The following is a 13825-nucleotide window of genomic DNA, read 5'->3' as shown; positions in this document are numbered from 1 at the left end:
AAGCATTTCCAACTAAAACTAAATATTGTGTATAGGGTTTTATTTTTGCACTCTTCCTCTTGTCTTTCACTCACAGCAAACTAAATGTTGGAGGTGCATGGCTAAGCATATTAGAAGAACTACCATTCCAGAGCAGAAGCAAATAGATTGATTTGATTTTAATTGAAGGTCCCATGAAATTAAAACAAAGCTTTTTTAGATGATACCATCAGTATTGTTAGTTTTAAAGATATCTATAAACACCATGTGCTCCAGAGCAGTGACTAAATTTAGAAGTGACTACGTTTAGAAGATATAAATTTGTTAAAAACATGTAAAGCTTGTAGTTTGTCACTTCCGCCTGAATGGATCGACTGTTTTATTGAGGTTACCTCATACTACAGTTTCTCATTAAATCATAACCAATCAAATGCCCTCTAGTATCTAACATGCCCTGCCCCCTACAATGTGCTTCTCATTTGCTTTTAATTTAATGCCCTTGACCTCAATCACTCTCACTGCAGAGCGATAATAAAACAAAAAGCTATTGGCTGTTTTATAAAAAAGAGGGAGGAGCTACATTATGTCCCACCCTCTCTTCGTGTTTTGGTTGAGATTACATCAAACATCGAATAAAAATGCATATTTCAAAACACTTTATGGGACTTTTAAAGATTACCAAAACAAAGAGTTTCAATGTGTCAACTTGCAGGGACTAATTGTTCACTATAAAAATAACAACGTGCACATTTTAATTTCATGCAGACTTTAAAGTAAAAAACAAGCAAATAAACATTTGAAGTAAGTTATAAGTGGATTGAAGTACGTCCAGTAACTTTAATAGTAGCAAACAAGCTCAGTTTGTTTGACTCTACACAAAAAAGAGAGACAATGTGAGGAGTCTGGCTCACTCTTCCAGAATTACACAGCCTCCAGCGACAATTTTAAAACATCATTTCAGATTTGGGAGTGAATTTACTATGAAGCAATGTCTCAGCTCATAATGTGTGTTACAGACTCTGATTGCTTATCAAAGTCGAACGGCGAGGGCGTAGGAGTTTCTCATCACTACCAAGTGAGAGCAGGCCTCTTTTTTTGAAAATGAGAGACTATGAGAGACACGGCCCAGACTGAGAAACACAGAGAATGAGGGAGCACAAAAAAAAACAAACACAAAACAAAATATTTTACTTTCCTTTCTACCAGTTGCTATACGGTCTGAACCGAAAGTAGACCACCCTCTGGGCAAAAGAGTAATCTGTTATGACAGAAGATGCTGAAAGATTTTGTTTCCTGTTCCTGTATTGCTGATTTTATGCTAATGAATCTCAGATGTCGACTGTTGTGTAAACACAAGCTCGCAGTGTTTTGAGAGCGGCGTGGATTTGATATTTAATCAGTGAATTCATCATCTGCCAAAATACATCTTTACGGTTGATTCAGTTGAAGTGCAAAACCACCTAAATATTGAAAAATGTTTTGAAATGGTAGTTTGTTGTTGGAGAAATCACAGATTCATGTAATATTCCCATGCATCATCACAAAACGCTTTTAGATTCTTTATACTTCACTCTTAAAAAAACAAAACGTACATTCATCAGTTATTCACCCTCACAGTGTTCCAAAACCATACAGCTTTCCTTCCAAAAGCTTTTTATATTCGATGAAAAATAAAATAAAATTAAATGCTGGGTTGGTTCAACCCAAATTAAAATATAAACATACCTCACCTTTTTTCTTTTTTTCGTTTTCCAACATTCTTCAAAATATCTTTCTTTGTGTTAAACAGAACAAAGAAACATAAACAAGTCTGGGTCAAGTAAATTAAATAATGACAGTTACTTTCATTACTTGTTCAGTCAAAATATGGTTTTGGTTTATTTAACTAACTAAAATAACTTCCTTTTAGCAACAATTTTATGTTCTACAAGATTAAATTTAATGTTAAAGTTAGTTTGATTTTTTTAAGTTGAAATGGCTCTTTAATTGATTTAACCTAAGAAAAAATAAAGCATCAAATTGTTTTTTTTTTTTTTTTTGTGTGTGTATTCTCAATTAAATAGCAACATCACACAATCTTTAATGATTATTTTTTCCAGGAATTTACAATTAAAAAAAGTCTGGAGCTTCAAGGTTTTCAGTTATTTTAATGGTCTCTTTTAGACATTGTTGACTGAAAGTAATTTTAGACTGACAAGACTGCACAAGTAAACATAATATCTAAAGCAGAGATGTCCAAATAAGGGTCTACGGGCCAAAGTTGGCCCATGGTAACCTTTGATTAGGCCCACCATTCCATCTGTGAAGAGAAGGATAACGATAGGGAGCATAGGGAGAATGCCTTTAACAGAGATTGTCATTTTTAATTTAACATAACCTTTTTTGTTTATTTGTTTTATTGTTGTGTTAAGCTACAAAAAAGCGCACTGAAATTAAAAGTAGCGCAATAGTTATATCCCTTGGTAATTAGTTACTTTTATAATTATGTAATTATAACTAATTACTCTTTTAAAGGAACGTGCTCAACACTGCAGTCCAGAGTCATGCATTTAAGGGCACCTATGATGAAAATCAACTTTTGTAAGCTGTTTGGACAAAACTGTGTTTAGGTAAAGTGTGTCCACTGTCATATTGGAGCGATATAAACAAAACAAGTCTTATTTATTTTTTATTTACTGACGTTAAAATAGGATCCAAATCCCAGTGATTTTGAGGCCCAGCGCAACGTGGCATAGGAGTGTGGTTTTCCCCACCACCAAATTGATTGACAGGTGCCATATCTCCATAATAACATGTATACACAAGTCAAGAGAACATGTTTTGCAAAAAAAAAAAAAAAAAAAAGGAACATATGTTACAACTCTCTGTGATTCACTGCACCTCAATAATTATTTTATACATTTTAAACGTTTTTAAACCAGTGCATGTTTTTAATAAAAAGAGTAAAAAAAGCTATGTAATTCTTAACTGCTATAATCATGACGGCTACATGGTGTCAGTAAACACACATATATGTGTATATATATATATATATATATATATATATATATATATATAATGTCTATATGTGTACTGCAAACAGCATTTGTGGATGACTCAATATTTCAGAAAGGCTTGAATAGACTCCACCATAAAAACATCAAATAAACTTACTTGGTATTTTTGACTAGAGACCTTATTTCAGCTTCATCCGTGTCTGTCTCTATCACTGACTGCTGTTTATCTGACGTAACACATGAGAAGCAGACACCCACGTCGAGAGGTGGGTGGGGAGAAGCAGCTCATTTGAATTTAAAGCCACAGGCTTCAAAAACAGCTACATAGCCCTCAGACAATTAAATGGGTAGATTGTACATTATATAATAAACAATCTGATGGGTATTTTGAGCTGAAACTTTACAGACACATTCTAGAGGCACCAAAGTTTTGTCTTATATCTTGTAAAAGATGTAAAATAGGTGCCCTTTAACTTTGTGTGAAAAACTAAATGTTTAAATAAATATTCCCTGGTAAACTTTTCATTAACTGCACTGACTGGATTATTGAACCATTGAGTTGAACTTGAGAACACGATCATTTTGATTCATTAATAAAACATTCAGACCTTCATGATTCAAATCAGCCAACTTATTAAATAAATCAGTTTCAAATGTAACATTATGAAAATAAGGAACCAACACAGCTTACAAAATGTCACCTTTCGTCAATAGGGAAAATACACGATGACAGAATTGTTCATATTTCTGGGGGCGAGCTATCCCTTTAATTACTACACTGTTTAACCAAGTTGGACAAGGTGATGTGGCTTAGAAAACCAAATCATACATGATTTACATTCTTTTCCTTCAGCAGCTTTGAGCACGGTTAAAATCAGAGGGTTATGTTTATATTTGTGTATGTTTTCAAACTACGCAAAAATTACAGAGTATGGATGGCCTACATGACTTCTGCTTGCCAGTGTTTGCCTTTTTTCTCCCCCTTCAGACAATCTCTTGAGGATTTTTTTTCAGGGGGGGTGAGGGAGGTTTCTAACATGAAGACTTCCATCTGTTGGTGGCTAATTGTGTCTGAGTTCAGTCTGTAGCCATAATCACAGCACCATCATTTCCATCTGCTGAGAGAGCGAAGTCGGCTACCGCACGCTCGCCGTCGCGCTTTAAAGTCACTGCCAAAGGCCGAGGCTCCCAAAGGAAGGTGCGATTTTCTTCAGAGTGAATGTCTTGTTTCAGCTCCCAAATTTAAAATACCAGATTGTTCGAGCTGGGAATCTGAAGGATGGTGGAGGAAATCTAAAGCAATTATTGCTGAGCCTTAAAGAATTCAGTCGGTGGAGGGCTGGATTCATGTAATGTGTTCAAGGCAGGAACAAAGATAACCTGTGTGGCTCAACTCCAGTTAAGTCTTTATGGGTGGAACCATGTGTTAATAGGAAGTTTTTATAGGCTTTCATCAACTCCCATTCTACATTTTTTTACAGTGCGTATATTATAAATGACAGCTGCCTCAAACTGTTTTGACCCTGCCACACTGTACTGCTGACAATAATGAACATTTTGTTGTATTTAAGGCAAACTGACATGGACCAGCAACTGCTGTTGGGGAAACTGTGGCCAGTTGGCTAGTTGTCCAAATAATTCCAGTACAGATCAAAAAACCTCAAAAATAATACTCATTCACAAAGATATGTAAAAATGTTTGAAACACTGTTAATTCAAAGTGTCTTACAGGGATATAGTTTAGGCAAAAATATAAATTCTGCCATCATTTACTCATCCTCCACTTGTCTGATGCTAAATTCATCTTTAATCCAATTAATTTTTATTTCTATAGTGCTTTTACAATGTAGATTGTGTCAAAGTAGTTTAACATAGAAGTTCTAGAAAATTGAAACTGTGTCAGTAGAGTTGAATTTCAGTTTACTTCAGTTCAGTGTAGTTTGAATATCACAGCTGAAAGTCCAAATACTGAAGAGCAAATCCATCGATGCGCAGCTCCACAAGTCCTAAACCAGGCAAGCCAGTGGCGAGGAACAAACTTCACCAATTGACGTGAAGGAACAAAAACCTCAAGAGAACCTCAAGAGAAACCAGGCTCGACCAAGTTGGGCATGACCATTTCTCCTCTGGCCAAGCTTCTTGTGCAGAGCTGCAGTCTAGGCGCCGGAGGCTGGAAAACACTTGATGTCCATTGTGGGGAAGTTGCTGGTTTGAGTAAATCACTGGCAAGTGAATGAGTTTCTTTTTTCTGTTGGACATACAAGAAAATCTTATAAGGAATGTTGGAAACGAGTAGACACTGACTTTCATAGAATTTTCTTTTCTTACTATGGAAGTCTGTGGCTACTCTCAACCAACAATAATTTTAAAAAACCTACAGATGGAACATGAAAAATACATGTGCATGTCAAATTTTTTTTTTCCATTTGTAATTGAAATGACAATGTGTAAATGTCCTATATGTCATACATTACTTCAAATAGACAAATTTTATTTTTAAAAGAAAGTTTCATGAAGAGTTTATTTATAAACTCCACTTTAAATTTTTTTTTTGTAATTTTCAAATATGTTTTTTGTGTGTGTGTGTGCACTGAAAATAAACATGATTTACGTAAATTGATCAAATGTGGGCTGCACGGTGGCGCAGTGGGTAGCATGTTCACCTTACAGCAAGAAGTTTGCTGGTTCGAGCCTTGGCTGAGTCAGTTGGCATTCTGTGTGGAGGTTGCATGTTCTCCCCGTTTTCGCGTAGTTTTTCTCCAGGTGCTCTGGTTTCCCCCACAGTCCAAAGACATGCGCGTGTAGATGAACTTAGTAGGCTAAATTGTCCGTAGTGTATGTGTGTGAGTGAGTGTGTGTTTCCCGGTGATGGGTTGCAGCTGGATAGGCATTCGATGCGTGAAACATGTGCTGGATAGGTTGGCGGTTCATTCCATTGTGGCGACCCCAGATTGATAAAGAGACTAAGCCGAAAAGAAAATGAATGAATAATCAAATGTGACTGTGTAATTTTCAGAAATCATGTTTTTATTTTGATAGTTCAGGTATATAATTGCAAAAAAAACAACAACTTGATTTCTGAAAAATTCTAAAAATCTTATAGATTTTTTACAACATCTATATACTTAACTCTTAAAATGCTGTAATACTGTATATATTATGTTTGGTCATATTCAGGAAGAAATAAAAGCAGATTTTTGTGAAAAGTTCATATTTTTTCTGAAGAAATCAGTATTTTTGGTTATTATAGGTCTGAGTAAGATGCACGTTTCAGAATTTGTATTTTTAATTGCATGAAATAAACTTCTATAAATTAAAATAACAAAATCAGTTTTATTCTGTATAAACAGCATTTCTGTCTCTACAAAATAAAAATTGAAAGAAAAAATAAAGGTTTATGTCAGGTGTCATGAACTACTGAACTGCTGTCTGCTGACATTTAAATTAATCACTGACTATAATGCACTTATTACCCAAAAGACACTGGTAATTATGAGGTAGAATTCATGGCCAGAAAATGTCAATATTTAAATATTTGCTGGGCATTTACAAACACATAAACATGTTTATTAAACTATTATTATTATTATTATTATTATTATTATTATTAATAATAATCTTATTCTTATTCTTATTCTTACCATTAACCTATACCACTAAATCTTTTACTAACCTTAAGTGGATCCAACTTCAGCAGCAACAAAAAGTATTTTCAATACAACATGATAAATTACATTGTAATTAACCATTTATCTTTTTTTTCCCTGATGTCATAACATGGCAGAAACAACAACAAAAAAAAAAAAAACACTGAATAAAAGGTGTAAATAAAGGCCTGAATAAAATAATGTATCATCACATACTGAATAAAAGCTGAGTTGACTTTTTGCTGTAAACCAAGAAGTAAGTGTAATTCAGAAGTGTCCTAATCAGCATTGAGAGACCCTTAGGGGCTTAAAGAGCCCCGAATGCATGTCTGGCAGCATGTTTTCTTCAAAAGCGAATCTCAAGACACTTCTCCACTCACCTGCTTCACAAAAAAACTCATGAATTTTACCAGTGTCCATTTCCTTTGCATCTATAAATAGAGAAGTTCAGTGTATTCTTTGTGGAGGTGCACACAGATTATATTTGCCTTGTTAAGGAGGTGATAATCTGCCGCTGGCCAACATTCCCTCAAACAATACATGTTACAGTGAGAAAAAAGAAAAGAAAAAAGGCTGCAAAATTAGATCAGGACTGCACCTATTAGATGGAGCAGCACTGCAGCTGTGTACACTGTGCTGGCTAGAGTTATGTTACACAAAGTGAAGAAATGAACACATATTCTTCTCATGTCTGCACTACAATGAAAATGTTATTGCATGTGATATTTAATGGTTTATTTAAATGTTGTATTGGTCAGACCTTAATTATTATGATTTTTGTTTACATTGATAACTATAAAAGACTGTGATATAAATGTTATACTTATATGATTAAAAAAATAAATAACTTTTAAGAATAACACAAGAAAAATAGTTAACTATGGATCTGATAATGTATATAGTAATTCTTACTTGTGGTAAAAAAAATAAAAATAAAATAAAATAAAATAATAATTTGATGCCATATTTGATTACATCAATTTGATGATATACTGTAAATGTGAACATTATATCATGGCAAATTGTAGCTTTTTTTACTTGTTGGTGGATTAGTTGCTAATTCCAAAACGATCTCACAGAAATTCAGAACTTTATTTTTGTGGCTAATTCGTATAAATTTGTACAATATCATTCATACAATTGGCAGGGTTTAGTGGTGGGGCTGGGTGCCACACCTGTTTTTAAAATCATCTTTTTTCATACAGCTGAACTCGTACAAATCCATATGAATTAGCCACTAAACTGACAAAACGTAAAATAGTTTTGTTTTTTTTCTCATAAGATCAGGCTGGCTAATAATATAAATTTGTGAACTTAATCATACATCTTTTACAATATGTTCACAGTCTATTGATGGTGGGTTTAGGCATGGACCAGCATGCTTACTTTTTCAAAACAAATTCAAACAAATTAGGTAGTAGGAATTTAGAAAAATAAGTCCCAGATAGTTAACTAATTCACTAAAATCTACAGTATGTATCATTACATTTCTTTTAGATGAGATTGGACATGTAGTGCTCATTTTTGTAGAACTAAGGAAGAGAATTGAGTGAGCTAATAAAAAAAATTTAACAATTAAAGCAAAATTTGTTAATTAAAATGCATGACATTATACACTCAACGGCCACTTTATTAGGTAAACCTTACTAGTTCCGAGTTGGACCCCGTTTTGTCTTCAGAACTGCCTTAATCCTTTGTGGCATAGATTCAACAAGGTACTGGTAATATTCCTCAGAGATTTTGGTCCATATTGACATGATAGCATCACGACATTGCTGCAGATTTGTTAGCTGCACATCCATGATGCAAATCTCCCGTTCTACCACATCTCAAAGGTGCTCTATTGAATTGAGTTATGGTGACTGTGGAGGCCATTTGAGTATGGTGAACTCATTGTCATGTTCAAGAAACCAGTCTGAGATGATTTGCACTTTTTGACATGGCGTGTTATTCCTGCTGGAAGTAGCCATCGGAAGATGGGTACACTGTGGTCTAAAGGGATGGACATGGTCAGCAACAATACTCAGGTAGGCTGTTGTGTTGACACTATGCTCAATTGATACTTATGGGCCCAAAATATTCCCCACACCAATTACATCACCACCAGCCTGAACCGTTGATACATGGCAGGATGGAGCCATGCTTTTATGTTGTTGATGCCAAATTCTGACCCTACCATCTAAATGTCGCAGCAGAAAAACTCATCAGACCAGGCAACATCATGTATTATCCAATTTTGGTGAGCCTGTGCGAATTGTAGCCTCAGTTTCTTGTTCTTAGCTGACAGGAGTGGCCCCCAGTGTGGTCTTCTGCTGCTGTTGGAGGTGCTCAAGGTTAGACATGTTGTGCGTTCAGAAATGCTCTTCTGATTACCTCAATTGTAACGAGTTGTTATTTGAGTTACTGTTGCCTTTCTATCAGCTTGAACCAGTCTGGCCATTCTCCTCTGACCTCTGGCATCAACAAGGCATTTGCGCCCACAGAACTGCCGCTCACTGGATATTTTCTCTTTTTCGGACCATCCGCTGTAAACCCTAGAGATGGTTGGGTGTGAAAATCCCAGTAGATCAGCAGTTTCTGAAATACTCAGACCAGCCTGTCTGACACCAACAACTATTCCACGTTCAAAGTAACTTAAATCACCTTTCTTCCCCATTATGATGCTCAGTTTGAACTGCAGCAGATTGTCTTGACCATGTCTACATGCCTCAATGCAATGAGTTGCTGCCAAATTTGCCTTAACGAGCAGTTAGACAGGTGTACCTAATAAAGTTTCTGGTCAGTGTATGTATGTGATGTGACCGTTAACCCTCATCCCCCCACACACACATTGTGTAGCTTTTTTTGGCATAAACAGGCAAAAATTATCATAAAAACTAACATGAAAACAATCCATAAGGGTGAACAAGAAGATGGTCTGACAGGCGATACTCCATTACACATAAATTTGTACTACACAAAACCCTTACCTGACTTTTTTTTTTTACCTCATTCAGGCACATTTTACCTCAGTAAGTGACTAACGTCTCCCTCATCAGTGCAGACCACCTGTACAGATGACTCAGCGCTGGCCTCACATTTACCTGCATCAAAAGAGCAAAACCTGTGTAAACCAAAGCACTTCCTCAGGCCTTAAACAACCCCACTAACAGGTCAGGCTTCCTTCCGAAACACCTACCTACACCCAATGAAAAAAAAAGAAGAAAAAAGTCCAAGTCTAGTGCCAGCAACATAAAGAAGATGAGACAACTAATATTGTCTTGGCTACCGCTGCATAGCCTGCAGTCACAAGTCCATTGTTGCTGTGCTCTTTTGAAGCCTGGGAAAAATATCAAAGTGTTACGGCTTGACAGAGCTTTGAACACTTAGGTACTGGCCCGATGACAAAAAAAACCTTAGACAACAGAGGGAGAGGAGAGCGAGAGACATTTCTTTTCCCTCCAGTCCTTTATTTCCCCACGTCACACTGGCCCACAGCATTTCTCCAGTTTCAAGCCCCGACTTGATTGTTTCAGGGTTATGTGAATGGCCTGCTCTTAGCAGAAAGAGACTCTGGCTCTGCAGCCTCAGGTAAGGCTCTCCTGCTACATGACAGCTTGACAAGTGATCTTCCATTTACTCTTTCTCAGGAAGTGAGGACCAGAGTAGTGCACAAGTTCTGGCACATTAAGATAGGACTCTCTCCTTTCTCTCTCTCTCTTTTGCTCTGTACAGTCTGCTTGCCTGTCCCATGGAATCCATATTCCTCTCACTACTTTTTTTTGTGTTTGGGGGGGGTTGTTGTCAGATGATGGTGTCTCTCACTCGGCAGCACAAAGAAACAGGGGAATGCCAAATACTTCCAATCATGCCATTTCCACATGGAATGAGCCTGTCAAATTGGTATCTTCCATCTGACAAGCTGACAGCAACGAGGGGAAGAGAGAGAGAAAGTGTGAGTGAGTGCAGGAGAGAAAGAGGAAATGAAGAAATAGGATCACATGAGAATATGCTGCCTAACTCCTCGATCTGCATCTTAAAGGGAAATCACCCAAATAAAATTCTGCCATCATTTATTTACCTTCATGTCAATATCGTCCAGCAAATTTTGCTTCTGGAATGTTTAAAAAATAAATAATTGTATTCATGTTTATTTAAATAGCACTTTTACAATGAAGATTTTGTCAGCAGCTTAACATAGGACAGACCTCCTAGTTTTTCACGATTCTGCGATCGCTGAATCCAACGCAAAATCAACACAAAGCCGCAAATTTTTGTGATCCTGCAAAATTCTTAATTTAAATGCAAAATAATCGCCAATAAATTAAAAAGTCTTGTAAAACATAAAAAATTCAAACCATATAATCAAATTATATTAATTTCCGTTTGAAATTTGTGCATTGTTTTACATGATTCATAGACGTTGCATACGCATGTATTTGAATGTCTCTCAAAATGACATCTCATCTGCTCCCTCACAATCATTACATTACACAGAAAGGGGGGTCAGCGTGCAGACACAGATGAAGATTACAGATTAATCCCACAGATGGGATTAGACATCCTGTGGTGCGAATTGGGCATTTTGTGCGTTTGATGTACTTCAGACTGCAAAAGAAAGTTGAAGTAAACATCTAACAAATTAAGTAATGGAACAAACAGATGGAGAATCGATCAAGGATGACTTCTTGGATGTGACCGAATTGAGGGACATTATTTGTGCTTTACATACTATATGGCTGGTATCATGATGTGCGTCAAATTGATAAATAATTTCGTTTAACTCTTTTCCTGCAGTTAACGAGAGAAAACGCTTCCCTGCCATTGACGAGTTTTATGGCAATCCGTGTTTTATGTGTATTACAGTTGGAGAAGCCCTAATGCATTTCCTGAGTGAGGTACATGTCAGATGCTCTGGGGAGCTAAATCTGAGAGAAAGTAAGATCGTGGATAAAAATAAGAGTTATATAAACTTCCTTTGGCTTAATCCAATCCTAATTCATTTGGGTTAATAAAGTTTTAGATCTTGTCTTGACAAGAGACCAAAAAAATAAGCTTCATTTTTATGATTTGTATCATTGTGTCAGAATAGACACCTAACAGGCTACCTAATATGGTAAAAAGGATATATATCTTGTATATATATATATATATATACACACACATACACACACAATTTTTGTATTTATATATTTATATACTGTATCTTGATCGCCACAAAATCAGTTTTTTTTTTGCAAAAAAAAAAACAAAAAACTAGGGGGTCTGAAGTTCTAGTAAATTGAAACTGTGTCAGTCCAGTTGTCAGAGTTTTACTGGGTAATAGGTGAAAATATTGTATACATTTCGACTGTCTAAATAAAACAATGGTGATATACAGGAATGCATATGCTCTGGCATGGTATGGTTTTTTGTAGTCCTGTACTGCTCTTCTGAGTGAACATGGGAATGAGAGATCGTTATGACAATTAAGTGTTCAGAAATCTTTTAAAAAATGTGAAGGAAACAATGTTTTGTTTTATTTTAAAGACAACAAGACATGATGATATGATAAAAATATCTTATCCTGATAATGAGATATATTACGAAGAGTTCAGTTGCAAAAACCTTTAAGCGAATATATATATATACATACATACATACATACATACATACATATATATATATATATATATATATACACATATATATATATATATATATATATATATATATATATATATATATATATATATATATATATATATATATATATATAAAATTTTCTTTTTTTGATATTTTATGGAAAAAAGAACATCATATGGGGTTAGAAACAACATGAGCTTGAAATGACAGCATTTTTGGTGTGTAAACTAATCCTTTAATAGTGTTGGCCAGAGTCAACATGAAGTATAGGGAATGACTTGCTCCTTTCTCAATAAATAAATGCAAACATAAACGGTAGATGGAAAAATAAAAAATTCTTACAAAAAAAACCTTATATTTTAAAACATCACTGTCAAAAGCTTTTAAACTCTCTTCATTCGCTCATGGCTTCTGACAGGCTTTTGCTAGTATTTTTGCAGTTTGCTTTTATTTAACCATGAACTCATGGATTTACAGTTACATCAGACATTCTTTGAGGTTTGAGTAATTGTATTGACTGGATGTGCAATCTCTTTCACTGAATTAAGTAGCAAACTGTGAAATGACTGATTCACTCAATAAACAAGATATGAAATGATGATACATCATCTGAAAAGCATTTAGCGATCCATTTTCGCTATAAAAGGCTGAGAAGTTGTTTAAAGAGCATTATTTTGCTACAGCAGGGGTTCCCTCAGTAATATTGGAGCTTGATTATGTTTGGCTGGGTTCCATCTTCCTTACAGCGAGCCAAACAATATCAGCCGATTCGTAAACTATGCTTAATTCGAACATTTGGTGGGGAATTCCACCCAAATATCACCTTCTACTGAGTCCACGATCTGTCTGGCTGTTGTTTTGGGTAAAACGGCCCCTTTTGTTGTACATTTTCCTGACATCGCAGACGTTCTTTGTATATGAGCATGTATCGCAAGTTAGACTAATGTTCCCATAAATCTCCAGTCGGTTCAAAACACAGGGTACAATATAACGCATGAGAATATAAACCCACGCTCGGCGTAGGTTGAATTTAACGCTCTCGATCAGCGTCAGAGCAATCACGCCACATGGTTTGGTACCCCACTGTTTTAAAAGTCTAATAACAAACACAGTGTTTTACACCCTGGCAACGAATCAAACACGGCTATATTAAAAACACCCCGAAACCACATCCAGTAATTATATGAAAATGCGCGGCTCCTCTGTGACCTGGAAATGTCAAATTTTTACCTTGTAATCCAAGTTATGGCTTCTGACATGTAATGGAGGGGCTCTAACTTTCCAATCAGTTTTAGAGTAAAGTGGGTTTTCGGTCTCTCTTCCTCACCCTCGCTTTTCTAAAGAGCCTGAAATCTCATAAAGCCATATGAAGTGCTGAAGGTGATGTAATGTGCTCTTAACATCGGCAAGGCAAGAGGGGCGGACTGGTGATTTACTGAGCGGAGAGGGAAGACATGACAGAGACTAATTGCTCTCATTTATCACGTTTGTGCGCATATTCACAGCATAAACTAATTGAAATCCTCTTACCTGACAGGCAGCCAGGCGGTGTGGAGGAGTGTTGGAGTATGGGGTGGATAAAGGATGGAGGAAGAGAGA

The sequence above is a fragment of the Danio aesculapii genome, chromosome 24 (genome assembly GCF_903798145.1).
Source record: "Danio aesculapii chromosome 24, fDanAes4.1, whole genome shotgun sequence".
Lineage (NCBI taxonomy): Eukaryota > Metazoa > Chordata > Actinopteri > Cypriniformes > Danionidae > Danio > Danio aesculapii.
Note: the sequence above shows the minus strand (reverse complement) of the source record.